The following is a 19,014-nucleotide window of genomic DNA, read 5'->3' as shown; positions in this document are numbered from 1 at the left end:
CCGAAAGATAATGAAGAACTCCTTGAAGGAAATGCTAGGATTTAAATATAAAACTATGTGGTATAAGTACTTTGAGTAACTTTTAAAAAGCGTTTCAGCTTGCATGCAAATTTGTCACCATCTTATGATCGCATGTCACTGAAAGGTCATAGAGTCATTTATTTCTGCTTCCTCTGACAATTTTTCAATGTTTTGTTCCAACAACCTACAATATTCAGCACCACAGGGCACTAAAATAATACTGTAGAATTATGTACTGGATGGGGGGGGGTGGTGGTGGAGGGGGCAGAGGGAGAAGTTGGGGAAAACCATGTGCAAGCTAGTACACAGTAATTTTGTTTCTTCCTGTGATATTCATTTGCTTGCTAGCAGCGAATCTGTCACTGTGCTTGCAAAGAATCTTTAGTATAAAGTCTTAAAAACAATATTATTTTACAGAGGTAGCAAACTTCAGATTTTCAGCTATGACAGAAATAAACCCATTTATTTTGAGAGAGCGAGAGAGAAAGAGACAAATTAGGCAAAATGTTCTGCCTGCCCTACAGGCAGTTACCAAAGAAGCAGTGAAGCATTGCATCCTTTAAGGTCTATAAACTTTATATTTCAGTCTAGAGGTTATGAAGCAACACATGTTTAGATGTCCTTCTTGGTGAGCACCTTAAAGTGTTTCAAGGGGGGAGTCATGTTCACAAAGGAAAATACATGTACCTGAACTAATCCCATAGATTTGTTTTATTATCATGGAAGAGCAAGATAACTTCTTTGGTGTAATTGATTGCATCATGGAGTAAAGAAATAAAATCTGATGAAACATGTCCTAGAGGTGTGGTTTTGCTCCACTAACTGTGAGGGAGACTGGGTGGCTTAGATGAGAGAACATAAATAAGGCAAGATGAACCATGCTCCTTTACCTTATGGCTTCATAAATGGCTACATAATAAAAAAAAATAATCCAGCCAACCAATAACAACAACAGAAAAAAAAAACAAACCTCAAAAACCCCAAGCACCATTTGTAACACTTGGAATCCTTAAAAAAGAAGTAAAAACAATCCTAAGGTAAAGAAGTTTCTGTTATAGCAGCAATTTCTACTTGGTCTCCAGCTGAGGCAATGGTATGATTTGCTTTTAGGTAAAGTATGAGGATAATGTCCAAAATGCAGTAGATCTTACTAGCAGGTGTAGAAACACAGCGATGTAGATATTTTTAAATGATGATAGGAAGAATGCTCTTCCAATTAATGGAGAACTATTAGAACAAGAATATTGGGAAAGAAATCAGCTACTGTTGCATTTAGACCCAGAAGGCAAGGAGTACGCTCCTACAGGTACAGTATCTTTCTTTTGAGCTTAAAACTGAAGAAATATTGTTAACCTACAATGATTTCTTTATACAAAGAACATCTCTGTCAGCTCAGAATTTGGAACTACATTGGCCTGCTTGCTCAATATGATGTTTTTTATTTATGTCAGAAATTATTGCTATTGACACTAGAATTAAGAGAGGAATAATTGGTTATTAGAACATTAGATAGCAGCAGTGGTTGGGAGAGGCCGTTAGCAGCTTCTGGAACAAAAAAAAAGCATCCACTTATGGCAGAGCTAAGAACCTAAAACAGAAAAAGGAGGACTCTCTCATCCTCTCCGAGACTTACCATTCTTCAAGGAATAATAGAAGCCTATCACATCCTGAAGGATTCTTGTCCTTTCCCTTGTTCTCTTCTTATCTCAGATCAAATTACAAACTTCTGTAAAAACTAGCAAAATATATATAAAAAATGTATAAAATCAGTTTGTAGTCAGTGCATTAAAAATCAGTATTTGGGCATAATGTAATTCATGGATATTTCTAAAACTGCAATACACTGAAAATTAGTACTCTCAAATTCTTCTCTTACATATTTAGTATAGAAATTACAAATTAATACAGAAATCGTTACTTTAGTCTGTTGCGTGCTACTACTAGTGCTTTTATGAGAAGTTTTATACATGGAATACACAGTTTTTAAAGCATAAATACCTATGAATTTCAAAATGCAAAGTAAAACTTCACCCTTCACTCTGTTTTCAGCATGTACTGAGACACTAAGGTTTTTAAGGCACAGAGGTAGTGCAGGAATATTCTGAGCCTTGACAGCTCTTGCCTTTTGTGCTTCTAAACCATCAACTTATATACTGATTGCACACTTGATAGATAGATGGGAATTAATAGGAACCTTACTTGACAGAGTGCGTAAGTTAAGCAAACAGGTGTTCTTCGATTTTTGTCTTTCTCTGGCTAGAGAATTATGATGGTATTCAGTTCTGAGGAGGAGTGGCTCTTGATTTACCCAAATAAAAGGGCAAATTCTGAAGTTCAAATGAACTTAGCTGTGAAAATGAAATAAGATTATTCTGGCTCCATTGACTAAATGTGCATTATTCTGTCATAGAGGTCATTTAGATGAGTAATGCAGAGCACATAATAAAGATGGGTAATTTGATGAGTAATTTCCAGATCATACACCAGTTACTTTAGTTTAGATTGTGACTTGCTATATTTAGAGCTATTTTCTAGTAGCACGTAGGCTCATGTCTTGAATAGTTAGTAGATATGACCATGAAGAACTTCAGTCTCTAGTACAAAAGCATGATGAAATGCATTAGACGCCCAGGTCTGTGTTTTCTGTCTCTCCCATTACCCTTAGCTCTGTGCTACTCCTGTCCCCTCGAATGTGTTTGTCTTTCTTTTATCTTTCACAAGGACTCAAATCCTTCCTTCTCCTGCAGTCAGTACGAATTTCTGCTGGTTGCATACTCTCTATAAATGCTGGGGAAGTTGAAAAGGTCATTTCTCTTAGAGGCATGAATTAGTTTTAGGTTTGCACTGAACAGTTGCAAATAAAACTCTCAAACAGCAATGTGATCTCTGTATTATGTATGTATAACAGGAATGAAAAAGGTAGGATGAAATATCTTTTCAAAAAGTTTGTTTAGAAACACCTAAGGAAAAGAATAATTTGGATGGAGAGGGGAGCAGTTAAGACATACACATTTAAAGTCATCTTCGGGTATGGAATAGAATGTTGCCTTGTGTCCTGGGAACAGGAATGAGAAATGTGAGACAGCTGTGAGTGCATGACGATACCTACTCGTCTCAGTACAGCTGTATGTACCACATAGTATTAGCCTAAGAAGAAATAAGAACTTAGCCAGAGCTTACAAGTCGATCTTTCTAAACCTTTCTGTAGTAGTGAGTTTCTCAATGGAACCCTGAAAGATTTTGAGACACAAAAAATTGGAATTTTTCAGAATATAAACCCCCATATTTGCAATTTCTAATAGGATGACTATGTACCATATTAAAATAAAAAGGTCTATATAAAGAAGTCCCTGCCTATTCATGGATCACTGCAAGCTGGACTGTGCTTCTAGCCTTAGTTTCAGTCTATTCAGTGTCTGTCTGGAATTATGCAAAATCCTCGTTAGATCTTCTTTAGATCTTGTGTTTTCCTGTCTCCACAGCAGCCTGCCTGCATGCTGCCTACTTCCTTCAGCAGTCTGTGTCTTTGCATGAGCTGCAGTCTTGGCACTTGTGGAATGACTGCTTGCTGTAATTAGCATCACGGAAAATTCTCCTCTGGTGCACATTCACTGCCTCCAAGAATGTCACTGCCCTCTTTCCAGATCTACCTTGTCTGGTCACTCTTCTTGAAGGAACAAAGAAGGAACTTTATTTATAAAGCGAAGGAACAAACAAGAAGCAAACACATAAAAGAGATACTGTGCAGCAGGCTGCCACTGCACATACCAAGTTTGTTACACTTAAGGGTTGGAATTGCAAAGAACCAGCTACACCAGCTATGGATGGCAGCGGTGCATAAGAAGCAAGCAAACATAAAACAGTCAGATATTGATGTTGCAGCATCATTGGTGAAAGCTTGACTGGATGACAAGGCTGGATGTGTACTATCATGGTTTGTTTCTGTGTTGCAGTTTGTGTGATGTGGATAGTACAGGTCTGAAAAAGTGCTTGATTTAAAAAATAGTTTTTAGGAGATGAAATCCAGTGTTGCGATATTAACACAGAAAATTTATGTCAGGATCCTTGGAAGTTTTGCCTGCGTAAATCCATGGAATTAGATTTATAATGCTTGTATCATATTTTAACACCTAATGCAGCCACAGAATTGTAGAAAAGGTCAAATATTTTTATTTTAGGCTCCAGCAAGACTGATATTACTAGGAAAATAATTCTGCCAGACAGACAAGCTTGTCTGCAGCTTATACTACTGCCAGTGGAACTGAAATATGATGATGGTGCTCTTTGTAATATAATTAGTGAGGAACATTCAGTAAATTACTGAAGAAATCTTCTGTCATAGTAGTGCATCTTCAACCTAATAAAACAGGTGGCATTTCAACTAGTTCTTGTGGGAGAACTGAGATGGATGGAAGGAGAACAACTGATGTGATGGAACATGGGTTAATATGCACGATGATGATAATTTACCGTGTTGTGCATTTGCTGTAATTACTTGCAAGTAGTACGGTGTTTTATCAGATCAGTGCTACCTTTTTATATTGGTTTGAGAAACCTTTTTTTTTAAAACTTTTTTTAAGTTGAAGCTAAAATGAAACTTTCATAGGTATGTAGTAATGTTCCTTTTCATAACTGGTTTGGATTCCAAAACAAGTGATAAATATTGGGTTTTGTAATTTACAGTTTACTCTTTCGGATGCCAGTCTGGTTTTTTCACATGGAAAGGTCAAGGACAAGAAATAGAAAAGAGATGATGGCAGCACTTATAAAACAACTTATTGTTGTGTCAAAAAATAATAATTGGCAGTGGATCCTGTCTCATCACTGATGTTAGTGCATGCAGGCACAATGCCTCCATTTTCTGTCAGTGCTGATAAGGCAGCACAGTCCTCTTATAAATTTTTATAGGCTTTTCAAAAATACCAGGTTAGCTGGAAACATATCAAATTACTTTAGATGACTACTTTTACTCTTGGAGTGCTTTTCATAGTTTGTTGGGTTTGTTTGGGGGAGTTTTTTTCTCCCTAGTTGATAAGTTACAGTGGAAATGATTTGGAGGGAGTTGTTTGTTTTCTTATTTCTTTTTATTAGAAATTATTTTAGCAGCATTCAAGTAAAATATATCTGAGTCAGAATAAGACTAGCAATATGGGAGGAAGATAGAATGTAATCTACCATAGAACAATACGATACGAATGTTTCACATGTTTCACAAAACAAATGAAATGGATATAAAAAGCAATTCTCTTTGGTCTAAGATTTCACAAACACAGCAATTACAGCCTCATATTTGCCTCATGGAATGTATGGTGCTTTCCACCATGGATTTTTGTCTGTATTAGTCAAGCTACAGTTTAGCCTTCATTTTTTTCCATGTTTTTCTGTTAGTTGCAATAATTTTTCTCAGAAGATAAATTTATGTTGGAAATGTATGTTCTTCACTGGAAATAAATCTGCTGACCTTAGAAGATGGCAGGAAAACATAGGCTTCCTTTTTTGCCACCCAAAGAAAAATTACTTGATAAGTTGCTCTTTCAGTATGTATGTGTCTGTGAGTCTGTGTATACAAATTACTTTTTTCCTGAGAGAGAGAGAATTTGACAACCTAAAGTGTTTATGTAAGTACCTCACTCTATGCATTTTTTCCTGCGGAGAGCTGAATTTTATGGCTCAGTTGTATTACCTTTGCACAGGCTTCCAGTTCGCTGTAAAGTTACATTTCCTCAGGATTTCTTTCTCTGAAATCTTCAGGTGTGGTTGAAATGCTAGACTGTTGGGATAACTGGCAGCAGCAGACTGACACAAGACACTGTACAAGATGCCCTCATGCAACTGTAATAGGAAGACAGAGCAGCTGAGAGCTGGGCTCTTGTCAGGCTAACACACCACTGAGCCTGTGATTGTGGCTGTAGTTGTATTTTCCTTCAAGAGCAGAATGAAGGTGTGGGATCTGCATGCATAGCCTGTAAATATGATTTTGCTGTTGTTAGCAGAAGCCCTGTGGTGCCCTGGGGCCTACAGGGCCAGGGCCTGGGCCTGGTCCTCGTTCTGGTGGTGCTGGCCACCCCAGCTGCTGGGCGGTGAGTGACTCTCGCCTCCCCAGGGTGAACTGGGGCTATGTGGTACCACCAGTGGTGTAGGCTGTGATGAAGAAAAGTACAGAAATAAACCCAAACAAGCCCAAGGTTGAGGAGGAAGAAAGCACTGACATCCTGCTCCTTCCAGACAACAGGAGAAAGAAACCCTAACCATGAACTTCTCATGGCAAGGACATTGCGATGTGACCTCCCCTTCTCCCCCCAGTGCTTTTCTTTGAGGAAGACTGAAGCTGCCCATGGGAGGACCCAGAGGGGCATTGCAAGGGTGAGCTCAGCACCCATAAAAAGGGGTCACTATTAGCGGTTTTTCTCGTATGGTGTTTCTAAAGATGGGATTATTAATGAGGCTTTACTGTGGCAGCTGGACTATGGATATTACTATTATTAGACCAGTCATAACTGTTGTGTTTTGGTTAAATTACTAATATTTTAATCAGGCTAACAATAGTTTGGTGTTTTTTTTTTTCTGAATATCTGTTTTCCTTTTTTGTCAGTAACAAGATTTTGAGTGTAACACTGTCTAGTTGCTTTAGGTTTAACTAAAAATTTAAGTGTTTTGATTTATATTCTAATGAAATCTGACTTTTGAGTTTAAAAGGGGTTTTGTGCTCGGTGTAAGAAAATGAGTGACACAGGTCTTTTTCAGGCTTCTGAGTCCCATCGCTACAATCCTGCAAATATCCAATGAGACTTGTCCATTGTTCCACATCAGTTATGGTTCTAGTGAAATATGGCATTCTTTAGAGGAAGGAAAAAAAATTAATTAACTAATATTAGAATATTTCCGAGAGATTTTACAGTTTAGTATATTTTTCTATTCTTCTGTCTAGAAAATAAAATATATTAGGGCATCCTTAAAACCTGTGAATACGCCCTGAAATGTTCTGCTGAAGAAGGGGGACTACTTTCAGTATTCTGAAACAAGGGATGGCAATTATACTTTCCTCTCCCACAACAGAAAGTTCCTTTTTTTGGTCCTGCAGTACTATGAGGAGTCATATTTTAAATCTGTGCAAGACTGCATCTTGTTTCTCTTTGGCTTTGCAGCATCTATGATATCTTATAGAGTATATTAACGTTTAGGGTACAAGAAAAGATGCTTTCTCTGGAATTTTTTTTTTTCTTTCCAATTTTTCTTTTTATAAATACTAACTTAATGTGAAACTAGACCCTGGGAAGAGGGTTTAGTTACCAGATAGAAAGTGCAATGTTATAACTAATTTCATAATTAGTTTATTTTTTCTCAATTTATTGTCAGTGTTTACATTATATGTTTTTATTTATGTATAGATAGAGTGAAACCTACCTGCTGTGGTTACGCAAGGGAACAAAAAACTCACCAAAACCTGGTATGAAACATTTCATGTGGAGATGATGATTTTTGTATTAGAATGTAGTAGGGGGCAAGACAAATGACTTTCAAATTCTTTTCTAGAAATGAATAAAAACTTTTGGGGAAATCCCAGTCTAGATTATTTCCACTAGAGCATATCCACTCAATATTGTTCAAAAATAAGCTTTGTTAGAAAATCTGATATAGTGAAAATTACATTTAGAGGATTTGCCTATAGTTAAGCCTACTTTTTATGAAAAAAATCCATTTATAAGATATGTGGTAACTAAAAAAAAAAAAATTATCTTGGAGAACCTGAAAATTGGAGCAGGGGGGGATTTGCGTGTGTGTATATCATCATATTTCAGTTTTTGATTTCTTTTTAAGTACTGTGACTTTTTTTTTCTCAAGTAGCATATTGTTCAGATACTGTTCGGCGTTTTTTTATGTTTTAAGAAATGTTTCCCTGTATGCATTCTTGAATTCATTAGTCTGAATTTTTTCAGTGTTTGGTGAATTGTAGATGAGTTCACGACAGTATGGCCTTTGGGAGAACAGTTTACCGTGTATTATAAACCTCAGTATTTATAATAGCTTGAGGTATGTAAGCATCCTTCATTCCTCCAAATATCCTTGTCAGAGTAGTTCTGGAAGCATTCCTCAGTTCTAATCAAAACAGTGACTAAGGTTAAGTTCAGGAGTGAAAACATAATATAGTTCCTACAACAGCAGCTAAAGAAATAATGTTGCATACTCCTAAATGTTTGCTAATTGGACACCTATGAAGGTTTCTTGGTGACTGTATGAAGGTCATGACTAATTTCAGGTTCAGAGAAGCAGTGGCTTTATAGGTTCATCTGTGGAAAGTGAGGTGAAGCGCTCTCAAAGGAATACTTCAAAAACTGGAAGAGGAGTCATCTGTTCTTGAAAGTCTCCTAGGTAAAGGTGCCTTTTCAGTGTTACTGAAGATATGAGAAGAGACGGTGAACTAACTTACAGTCTCTTGACTGCTAGACCTGCCCCCTCCCCCCCAAACCCAAACCCTAACCCTAACAGTAGGAAGAGAACAAAAAACAGTGAGTTTTCCATTGCAGTTTTTCTGCATAAGAAGGATCTTGTAGAGATGTCTACTCTGCATGAATCTGTCTGTTCATGTTGCCATTAGTTTTCATGGCAGAATTGTTCACGTTTCACAATTTTTGTAAGTGTTCTAATTTTGTCTACAGTGATTCTACAATAAATTGATTCCAGGTGGAACAAGCAATAGTTATTGTGAAATTTAAATTTGCCTTTTTCTGACCCGTAATATCAAATTCATTTTTTCTTGCTACTGGCTTAATGACCTAGAATTTCAAGAAGAAATGTGAACCATTCAGATCCTGTATAGATATATAGTCTTCTGCTGACCTCTAATGGAGAAGATAAATCTGAAACTACCTTATAGCCATTTTCATGTTCATAGCTCAACAGAACAAGAACACATACCAATAACACTGTGATAATACTGTCATCCTGTTGAAAGCCTCCTCTTATATGAGAGGGTGTGAAAAAAATTATAATGAAAAATAATAGTTCAAGAATTTACTTGTTTTGCAACCTCAAACCTGCTTTGGATTGAAAAATCTGTGCCTGCTTTCAAAACTTGGAAATTTTAGACAGAAATGGAGCGTATGTGTGCTTGTAAAACTGCGTGTTGTGCTAGAAAGCCCTGCACTCTCTGAGCTACTGCCAGTGTGGAGTTAAAGACAAAAGAATATATGAGTTACACTGGCAGATTAATCAAGAGGTTCTATATAAATGGTCTTCAACATTTGGTGTAGAGAATAATGTTCACCTTTCTTTTGTCTTTAATTCATAAGTGTAGAAAATGGTACCACAGGTAATTACATGCACGGAGTACCACTTTTCCTTTTTAGATTTTTTTTTTTTAAGATCAAAAATCAATATAGTATTGTAGAAACAATTCCTGTGGTAAATCAGCTCCATGTGCATGATATTTTAGAAGCACGGAATAGCTGAGGCACAAGAAGGCACATCTGAAGATTTGTCTACTTCTGGGGGTATACCCTGGCCGGGAGCTAAGTCCCCCCTCAGTTCCTCATTAATTCATGCCCAGCAGGATGGGCGAGAGAACAAAAAGGGCCAAAGCGAGAAAACTTGTGGATTGAGGTGAAGACGGTTTAACAGTTGAAGAAAAAAAAGAAGAAGAAAAAGTGATGCAAAGGCAATCACTCACCATCTCCCACTAGCAGACTGATGCCCAGCCAGTCTCTGAGCTGCCTTAGAAAAACACCCACTACACTCATAGTTTTATCGCTGAGTGTGATGTTATATGGTATGGAATATCTATTTGACCAGTTCAAGTCAGCTCTGCTGGCTGTGTCCCCTACCAAACTTTTGCTCACCCCCAGCCTGCTCACTGGGGGAGGGGAAAGGGCAGAGTGAAAAACAGAGAAAGCCTTAATACTGTGCAAGCACTGGTCAGTAACAGCTAAAACATTGGTGTGTTATCAACACTGGTTTTATCACAGAGCTAAACGCAGCGCTGTACGGGCTGCTATGAAGAAAATTAACTCAATCCCAACCAGTATACTAGCCGAAATCCCCTGATCAGAGCAAGGGAGCCCGGATCTAGGCTCAGCACTGCAGATGTGTCTCTCCAGGGCTGAGCAGAGGGAAGAATAGCCTCCCTTGACCCGCTGGCAGCAGCACTCCTGCTGCAGTCCAGGATGCTCTTGGCTGCCTTTGCTGTGTGGAGGCATTGCTGGCTCACGGTCAGTTTGTTTTCCAGGACCCCAGGTCCTTTACTGCAAAGTTGCTAATTGGTATATCAGCTTTTCTTTTTAATTGGGTATAGCTTACCTGCTTTATGCCAATTGTTTTTGGACTCGTAACCTAATATAACTCCATAAACTCCCAGTAGCTTTTTAATCTGTTGCACAGTTCCAACAAAATTTTCAGAGTCTTTTAGCCATTCCAAGAAACAGCTAACAGTTTGCCAAACAGCACGTACTGGTTGACTACGCACATAGCTCTGAACTAGCCAGAGTGTGAGTAGCTATTATCCAGTGAAAAGAAACCCTTCTTTGAAGGAGCCTCTGTGAAGAGAACTGTGCGTCGTGCTGCAGAGGAAGGCAGGCACTAGTGACGCAGAGGGAGCTGGCAAGGTTGGGAAGATTATGCGACACAGTACCCGAGTCTGTTTGAAACCATGCTTCATTAGTTACTCTGCTCACAGAACCATTTGCTAAGCTTGTTGCATATATAAACATTTATTTAACTGAAACTCAATGCTCCGCTTTCACTGTAAAGGGTTGTAAATGCTTCATTTACTCCAGAAGATGGTGCTGTCTGCATTTATTTTAGAATTTATTGCGACACAAACAATTTATATCCAATTCAGCCTTTGTTGAGCTGCAAATTACTGAGGATACCTTTGTAATAGGAGCTGTTAATGTAGCCCTGCTCCTGAGGCTTTCACATTTACAAATAATTTGCATAATATTTCCACAAGAGAGGTTAGGAAACACATGACTTCTCCAGTAATCTTACATTAATATAACCTGATCTGTTGAAGCAATCTCAGTTATTTTTCTACCACTGGAACATACATATTAGGTTAAAGAAGGAAAAAATAACATTTTATTCAATGCAGTAACTGCAAAGTTGACTTTTTAACGAGAATATTTGTACGTTCCACTGTGGTGCTGTGGAAGCTATGGGGTCTTTGCTATCAATACTTATACACGGAAGGATGCACAAAATATTGCTTCTGATGTAATTTATGAACTGCAATGTTAAAATCAGTATAAGAAATTATGCTTTGCAGTTCTGAATTACATCCTCAAATTTGTTACAAAATTCATATTGCAGTGTTACGCTTCTGCATTTGTAATTGATTTGTTACTCCTGTACAATTAAAAGCAGTAGAATTTTCTGGCTGTTTTTCTTTTCATCCTGTTTCCAGGGAAGATGCTAATACAGCTTGAAAAACTTTCTAAGATAAGCATACATTTTATGTGCATATTACAGTCTGTGAAATATAGCGAGTAATTCACTTTTATGCAGGGTCTCAAAACAGATGACAAGCTCAGCCCGAAGACGAATCGAAGTGCTGCCTACCTGTAGTCAGTAATCACAGCTTTTCCTGATCAGCCTCTCAGGTACAGGTATCACGTTTGCTATCTTGTACTATTTTGGCCATTTTGATATAGCTAATGAAGTTGTTACATGTCTGGGATTTGGGTGAGAAAGATGTGGGAGGAGTAGTCAGAAAATCTGAGGAAGGAACACAGAAAGTGGAAAAAGGGAAGTGTGTATTATTGACTAGAATTAAAGAATAGTTGAGACTGGAAGGTATCTCGCTAAGTCTAGTCCAATCCTAGCTATCTAGTCCAACCCACTCTTTAGAGCAAGGTTGATTTTGATGTTGGATCAGGCTTTGTAGTTCAATCGGATGTCTCAGGCTTCATTTAGATCTCCCTGGGCAACCTGTTCTGGTGTTCGACAGCCACTGTGAACTCATTTTTTTCCAAATATCTAACTAGAATTTCCCTTGATTCAGTTTGTACCCATTGTTGTTCTTTTGGTGTGTACCACCAAGAAAATGCTAGATCCAACTTCTCTGCAACCTTTCCTTCTTTAGGCTGAACAAATCGAGCTCTCAATCACTACTTGCAGGTCTCATATTGCATCCCCCTAATCGTCTTTGCGGTGACTACCATTTAATAGGAACAACTGAAGTGTGAACCTCCAAGATTCCCCTGTGATGTTCCACATCTCTCATATTGCTCTGGTGTTATTGTTCTGCAATATAGAGCTTACTTTTAATATATGTGTGAAATATTACTCTACCCCACGTGTGCAAATTCTCTCCTATCTATTTTGATCTTAGCACTGTTTTCTTGAACTCTTGAGTGCTAAAATAAAAACCCAAACTCATATTGCTTATTAGAAATCTCTCTAGGACTTGAGTTGCATGAAATTAAAATATGCTTTATCACTACCAAAAGACATTTTTAGTTACTGCTTTAAAATTAAAAAGGAAGCATGCATGCTAGAATATTTCCTTAATATACGAAAGAGAAGACTGTAGTTTTCTCTGTATATATATCTGTGTTTGTAGATACCTAGAGAATCGTCTATACTGACTTGCTTAGTAAGAATATTTCTAAGTTATGGAAGGTGCCCAGGCTAACAACTATAATCTGAAATACTACTGATCTTATTTCAGTGGGTAGAAATGAATAGTCAGACATTTAGGTTCTGTTTTTACAGTTAGGATATCCATATCACTGGTGAATAATGGTAACAATGCCTTTCATAAATGCGTAGTATATATAAGAAATCCTTTTTTTTTCCCCCATTATTGAGATTATTTTCACCCATTATTTAGATTATTTAGGTTTATTGATTATTAGAAATTCAGAATTTAGATTTAAAAAAAAAATTACACCACAACAGGTGCTATGCAATTTCCAGTGACTCAGTGTACCCTCTGCGTTGAGAAACAACAGTGGATTTAAAAGCTTTGTTCTTCAATTCACCTGCTAGTGGTTATGCTGGGGCTTCATAAAGTGTCTCCACAATAGTTCCCTTTAAAAACAAGGTAAAGCATGATGTAAATTCAGTCAAGCTCTAATGGAAACTTCCAGTTCCCTTTTTCTTAACTATCTGTAGGTATATTTTCTTTTAAAGGCTTTCCAAGGTTTCAGCAGATAAAAAAAAAAAAAAACAAACCAGACAACAAAACCCCCACCTTTCCAGACTGCCTTTTTTTTTCTTTTCCTCCCCATTTTTTTGTTGTGTTTCCCAAAGTTCAGATGTACAACACCAGACTCTGGCCCAAGGTTAACCTCTCCTCTCATCATGTAAAATTTGGATTGAATGACATGCCATAATGTATATCATAAAAGGCCAGATAAGACAATCTTCGAAAAAGAATTTCATCATTAATAATAGTGTTGGAGAAATAGGAGAAGTAAAGGGTACAATTAACCACTGTAAATAGTTAACAGGATGTGGACCTTGAGAAAGAACAGGAGGATACCATATTTTAGCCAAATAAGATAATAAGCACAAAGGGAACAGGACTGCTAACAAGGCCAAACAAGAAGTCACAGGAACTACGACTGAATTATGTCGATGCGGAAGGCTCAGACAATAACACAACGACCAATATGATCAGGTTAATGCCAGTTTATTGCACAGATAGCTCCGTTATTATAGACATTCTGGTTCCGCACCACGCGCCGACAATCTGCTGATTGGTTGCACGAGCTGTGCATGCGGTAAGCAACATATTATAATTGGCTTAAAGCATCTGTCCACGCGAACAATCACCCCTCCTATATCCTGGGTGAAGTTCCGCATTTCGCACGCTGAGTTCGGCACACTTTCTCATATCTTGTTTGTCTCAGCATTTCTAACACCGCAACAATGTTTTCACATAACCTTCAAACTTACAAGGCCTACATAGTTGTTAACAATTCTTCGGTGCTTGGAGTGTTCACAGGATGACCCTTTTGTACTACAAATCCTCTCACAGAATTATTCTAATTAATATAGTAAAGAACCTGCCCTCAGTAGAGACAGCCCCCTTCTAACAAAAGCTCCCTCCTCACGGAGCACGCCTAGTAAGAAGAGAGGATGCTGTTACTAGGACCAATGGGAATGAGCATAACTAAGCATAACTGGAGAAAGTACTGATAACTGTTGCTTAACCATTGCTCAAAATGTATACATGCTTTACGTGTGCTTACTGAGGCATGCCAGCTTTGTGGATGAACCACCTAGCACCCATCTCTGCACAGGAATGAAATAAATGTCTCTCCTCTGTGTGTATATACATCGGCTCCATGCACACCGGGTTAAACGAACCCAGATTTGGGACCACAACAGGAGTTTGAATAATTAGAAATGGAGTGAGCAGGTTATGAGAGTTATGCATGGCACTTGAGAGGTTGGAGAAAAACAATGCTGAGAAATCTAGTTCGTTGTAGAAAGCTAGAAGATGATTTAGGATAGTTTGAATAAATTGAGAAAGACTTTTGCACTTACTTTTGAACCACTTTACCTTTAGAACCCTTTCACAGCTGCTATTTTTCATTGTGTTGTAGCAGTGCTCTTATTATTACTTTATGAAGTCACCTTCTTTGTGGAAAGAGTGATTTCCAAAAGCAGTCCACACTATGCCATTCCGTGTTCCAGCAACCTGAAATAATTCAGAGATTTGTGTTAAATAAGAATGAGTAAATCTCATGGAGTAAAATGTTGAGTCATCTTCCAGGTTAAACTAATTTTTCTCCCCCACAACTTACTTCCCCCCACAAAATACTTTTTCTCCCGACAACTGCAAAGCAAGCATAATTCCATTGATATTTATTAAGTATTTTCTGGTTTATACTTGAATCTTCTTCATTTTTTACCTGGAATATTTGTTTTTAGAACATTTTTTCTCCATAGGTTACCTGATCTGAAGAGTTAAAAACTTTGGCTAGTCCAAATGAAATATTTTATTAAGTGTGGAAGAGCTTTGCAAATATTTCATATTTTATAAAATATCAAAAGGAGAGGTGTCAGAACACCTCTTCTGTTTGTTTTGACAATAGCTAGGAAAATATATTCCTGATTTGGAAGGAAAAATTTTATCTGTGACTCTCAATTATTCTAACTCAAAAAATAAGTCTTGAGAAATGAATGAATCATAAATATAAATAGTTATTAGAGGACTAAACACTCCCTTAGTTTGGTTAGCAATAAGCTTAGAAACTGGTATAATCTGTCTAATCTCTCTTTTTATTTAATAGGAGAAAGCCTGATAATTCAGTTAAGCCTTATAATTGTTAAGAAAATAAATTTCTATAACGGATGTAGAAAGCTTATTTTGGATAGTGAAAATAAATTAATGAAATGTTTGTATGTTATTGATCATAACAATGATTCACTTATCTGAGTAATTAAAAATAATAGTCTGGATTTTGCCAAAAAAAAAAAAAAAAAGACACATTGCATTAGATAGAACAAAGATAATTTGTGAATCTCATTTGGTCTCTCACAGCAAGAGAGACAACCTTGTGAGAGACAACAGCAAGAGAGTCACACCTCAAATCTTTCCAGATATGTACAGTTTATCTGTGAAAAAAAAGAGAGAAATGTTTATAAAATATTATCATCTGAAAAGTACATTTGGGAACTACTGAGTTCTGTCTTTGGAAACTTCAGTACAGTAAAAGAATGTTAAAAAAATCTTTCTGTGTATTTCTTAGCGAAATAAATACCTCAGAAACCACACCTGGTGTTAGCAATTTTACCTAGGAAGATCTATTGTCTTGCATAAAATAACAGTTACAATAACAATGAGATGAAATTAGGTAATGCTTAAATGACCTTTTTAATGCCTTTTTGTTATTCAAATTACCCCTATCTGTAGATGGAATAGCAGGGCAAATCAATCAGAGGAACAATTGCATACATCTTTCTTTATTTTATTTAACTCTTTAGTAGAGCATAGAGAAGTATTTTGGAAAAGCTTTAGAAACTGATTCAATATGCTGCATTTAAATCTGATTAAAAGGCTTTTAAATAGCTACCAGGTACTATAAAGGAGTACCATAGAAATTTCTTATAATGATTTGATGAATAAGTATTGACATTTAATTTTCTTTCTCTTGTTCCTCCACTCTCTAAGTGTTGGGCACCCAGTATTATTCTTATTGAGGTTGCTCATTCTTCAGAGATTAATCAGTTGGTCTGAGCATTATGCAAATGGAGCCAGGTGATAGTTCCTGAAATGGCAAGTTTACAAGGAGTTGTCAGGCCATTACTTTACCATTAAGGTTATATAACTGTTTCCCTAACAAAACTATCTTGCATTTATTAACTGAGATTTTTACTGAACTTTAATTTTTAGGGAAATGAGTCCTTTGGTAAACCATAAAATGGGAACCTGACTCTCTCTGCAAGATGTTGCTGTGGTGTTTTTTTCTGGTGCTATGAAAATATTTTCATTTTATCTTGGTATAAATCTGCAGACACAAAAAAGGATGTAAAACTCTCTCCAATCTCAGATCCTATTTCCTAGTCAATTCTCAAATTAGTTTTTACATGACGAAATCTGAAAACATTTGCTGAAACTAAGCTGTATCACTAACTTAGGGATGACATGATAGATTTCAGCAGATGACTTATTTGAACAAGTCTGAGCTGAGGATGATCCTTTAAAGCTTCTCTCTGGGACAGGGATTCTCATCTGACATTCCTACGACCTCCCCATTCCTTCTTGGAGAATCCTGTTTCTTGATCTTCCATCATTAAAATAGAGATAATTATAGAATAATAGAGATAATATAGAAGAAAATAATAGAGATAATTATAGAAGAAAAGCTTAGGAACATGTCCAATTGTCTGCCCTCCGGACTTTCCATATCTTTCTTGAAAGATGATTGTTCACACATTGTGTTCTATAAGACTGTATTTTATGTGTGCTAATATGATTTAGTTCAATATCTTGATTCATATTCAGTTTGAGTAATTCGTTACAAACTCTGATTTTTTTTTTGCAAAAAAACTATTTCACACTATTGCTAATTACTGATTATTCTTTGTTTTTCTCTACATATAGTTGCATCTTATTTTAAACAATTTCTGATCTTTCAAATAGTGCTGCATTTTGATTCTTTCTTCCAAAACCATAAAGTTCTTGCATCTGCAAATGCAAATATTTTCTACTTTTTTCTCCTTTTCATTAATACATTGAATAGCAGCGACTACAAGACCTATGCTGGCAGAACCTTACCGGATACAACCATCCAAGTTAACAAAGAATATTGATCAGAGTTTTGAGATTTTTAATAATTAATTCTGTGCCCACCTTTTAACTATTTTCATCTAAAATTTATCACCCTAAAATCCTTGAGAGATTCTCATAAGTAGGATCAAAATCTTTCTCATACTTGAAATATACTGCACCTATTTCTTCCCTAACTACCAACTTCTATTATTCCAGTAGTTTCCTAGGAATTTATTTTTTTTAAGCTGTCTGGTTTATAGTTTCTTGTGTCCTTTTCTCCTTCCCCCCCTTCAAAGTTACTGTAAATATTTATCTTCTTCAAGGATTATTCCTTGTTGGTTCTAAAGCTTAGCTCTTAACACCTCTGAGACAGCCTCCGCAGGTTTGCAGAGTAATTTTTAGCAATTTTTATGGCTTCCAGCTGATTTGGGAAAATTTACTTTATCTGAGCAGTCTATACACCATTCTTTCAATGTTCTACTTTATGTTCTTACTCCTTTATTCCTGTCTGTTGTGTCAAGTGTGTTCTGTATGTCTGTGATTTAGATTCAGTCACAGATTGGGACTGATGTAATAGAGTAATTAAACATATTTCCTGTAACCAGTGGATGATGCATATTCCAGAGTCAAGCCCATGGACACAGTTTACTGAAATGGAAGACTTGATTTTACAAGATTTTAAAGGAAAAACCCTTATTTTGCAACACTCTTGGTCCTGCTCTTTTGCTACAGCCTTTGCACAGATCTTTCCAGTTTTTTACTGTCCCATTCCGAGCCATAGTTCAAATTTTCACAGTCTGAGCCCATTTCTTTCTTTCTCTGAGACACTTGTCTATGCTGTACCATGGAATTATCTCACTTGCAATTTACATATTTCTTAAGTGGAGGTAAATTTTAGCCCATCTTTTCCCTTGGAATCTGGAGTTCTCCTGATGATTCTTTGACAAAAAGAAATAATGAAAGAGTCTACAGCAATTATGGAAAACTAATTTTTGACTGCTACAAACACTACTGCCCAAGTATCTCTTTGGATGAACTCCTTCCAGCTGACTGTTTTTCTCTGCTGTAAATGAGTGCAAATCCAAATTACCATGAAAAATTAAAATGAAGTACTATGCCTCATGTAAAGGAAAAACAGGAGATTGCTGGGATATTAAAATGGTAACTTACACTAGAAAGATATTTTTTTCTGAATAGATATTAAAACAAGATAAATTGCTCTAAAACATTTTATTTCTGCAAATCTTTTCTCTATAGTTGTTGTATGAATATTCTGATATCTTCTGAAGAAAGCAAGGTGGTTGCTTTTCTTAATTCTGATTGTATTTGATTATCCTGTGTAGTAAGATATGTCCTGTCTTATTACGCCTTCACAGATGGCAACGTATTTTCCAGTACTTATCATATGAAGCAATTCTCAATTATAAATAGGAGTATTACAAGTTTTTTCTGCCTAGTAATTCTTAGTTTTGAGAGAAAAATAAAGAAATAAAAAGTAAGAAGCCTTTCCAAATCTTATGTTTGTTTTTAAGCTTAGAATAAAGTTTAAAATTTACATGGGATACTCCAATATTTTTCATGTAGTATGTTAATACATTAATGAGCAATGAGAACTGTTTAAGTCATCAAGGGACAATTTCTTACATGGCCTTATACACATACGATACTTGGCCTAAAGAAATATTGAAAGAAATAATGCTGCTCAGCTTATAGTTTTATTTTCTTTTTTGTATTTCTTGGTGCACTACAATATTCTAAGTGTTGAATTGATA

This window comes from Chroicocephalus ridibundus, chromosome 2, assembly GCF_963924245.1.
Source record: "Chroicocephalus ridibundus chromosome 2, bChrRid1.1, whole genome shotgun sequence".
Taxonomy (NCBI): domain Eukaryota; kingdom Metazoa; phylum Chordata; class Aves; order Charadriiformes; family Laridae; genus Chroicocephalus; species Chroicocephalus ridibundus.
The sequence above is the reverse complement of the archived record's forward strand: the minus strand, read 5'-3'. Positions refer to the sequence as shown.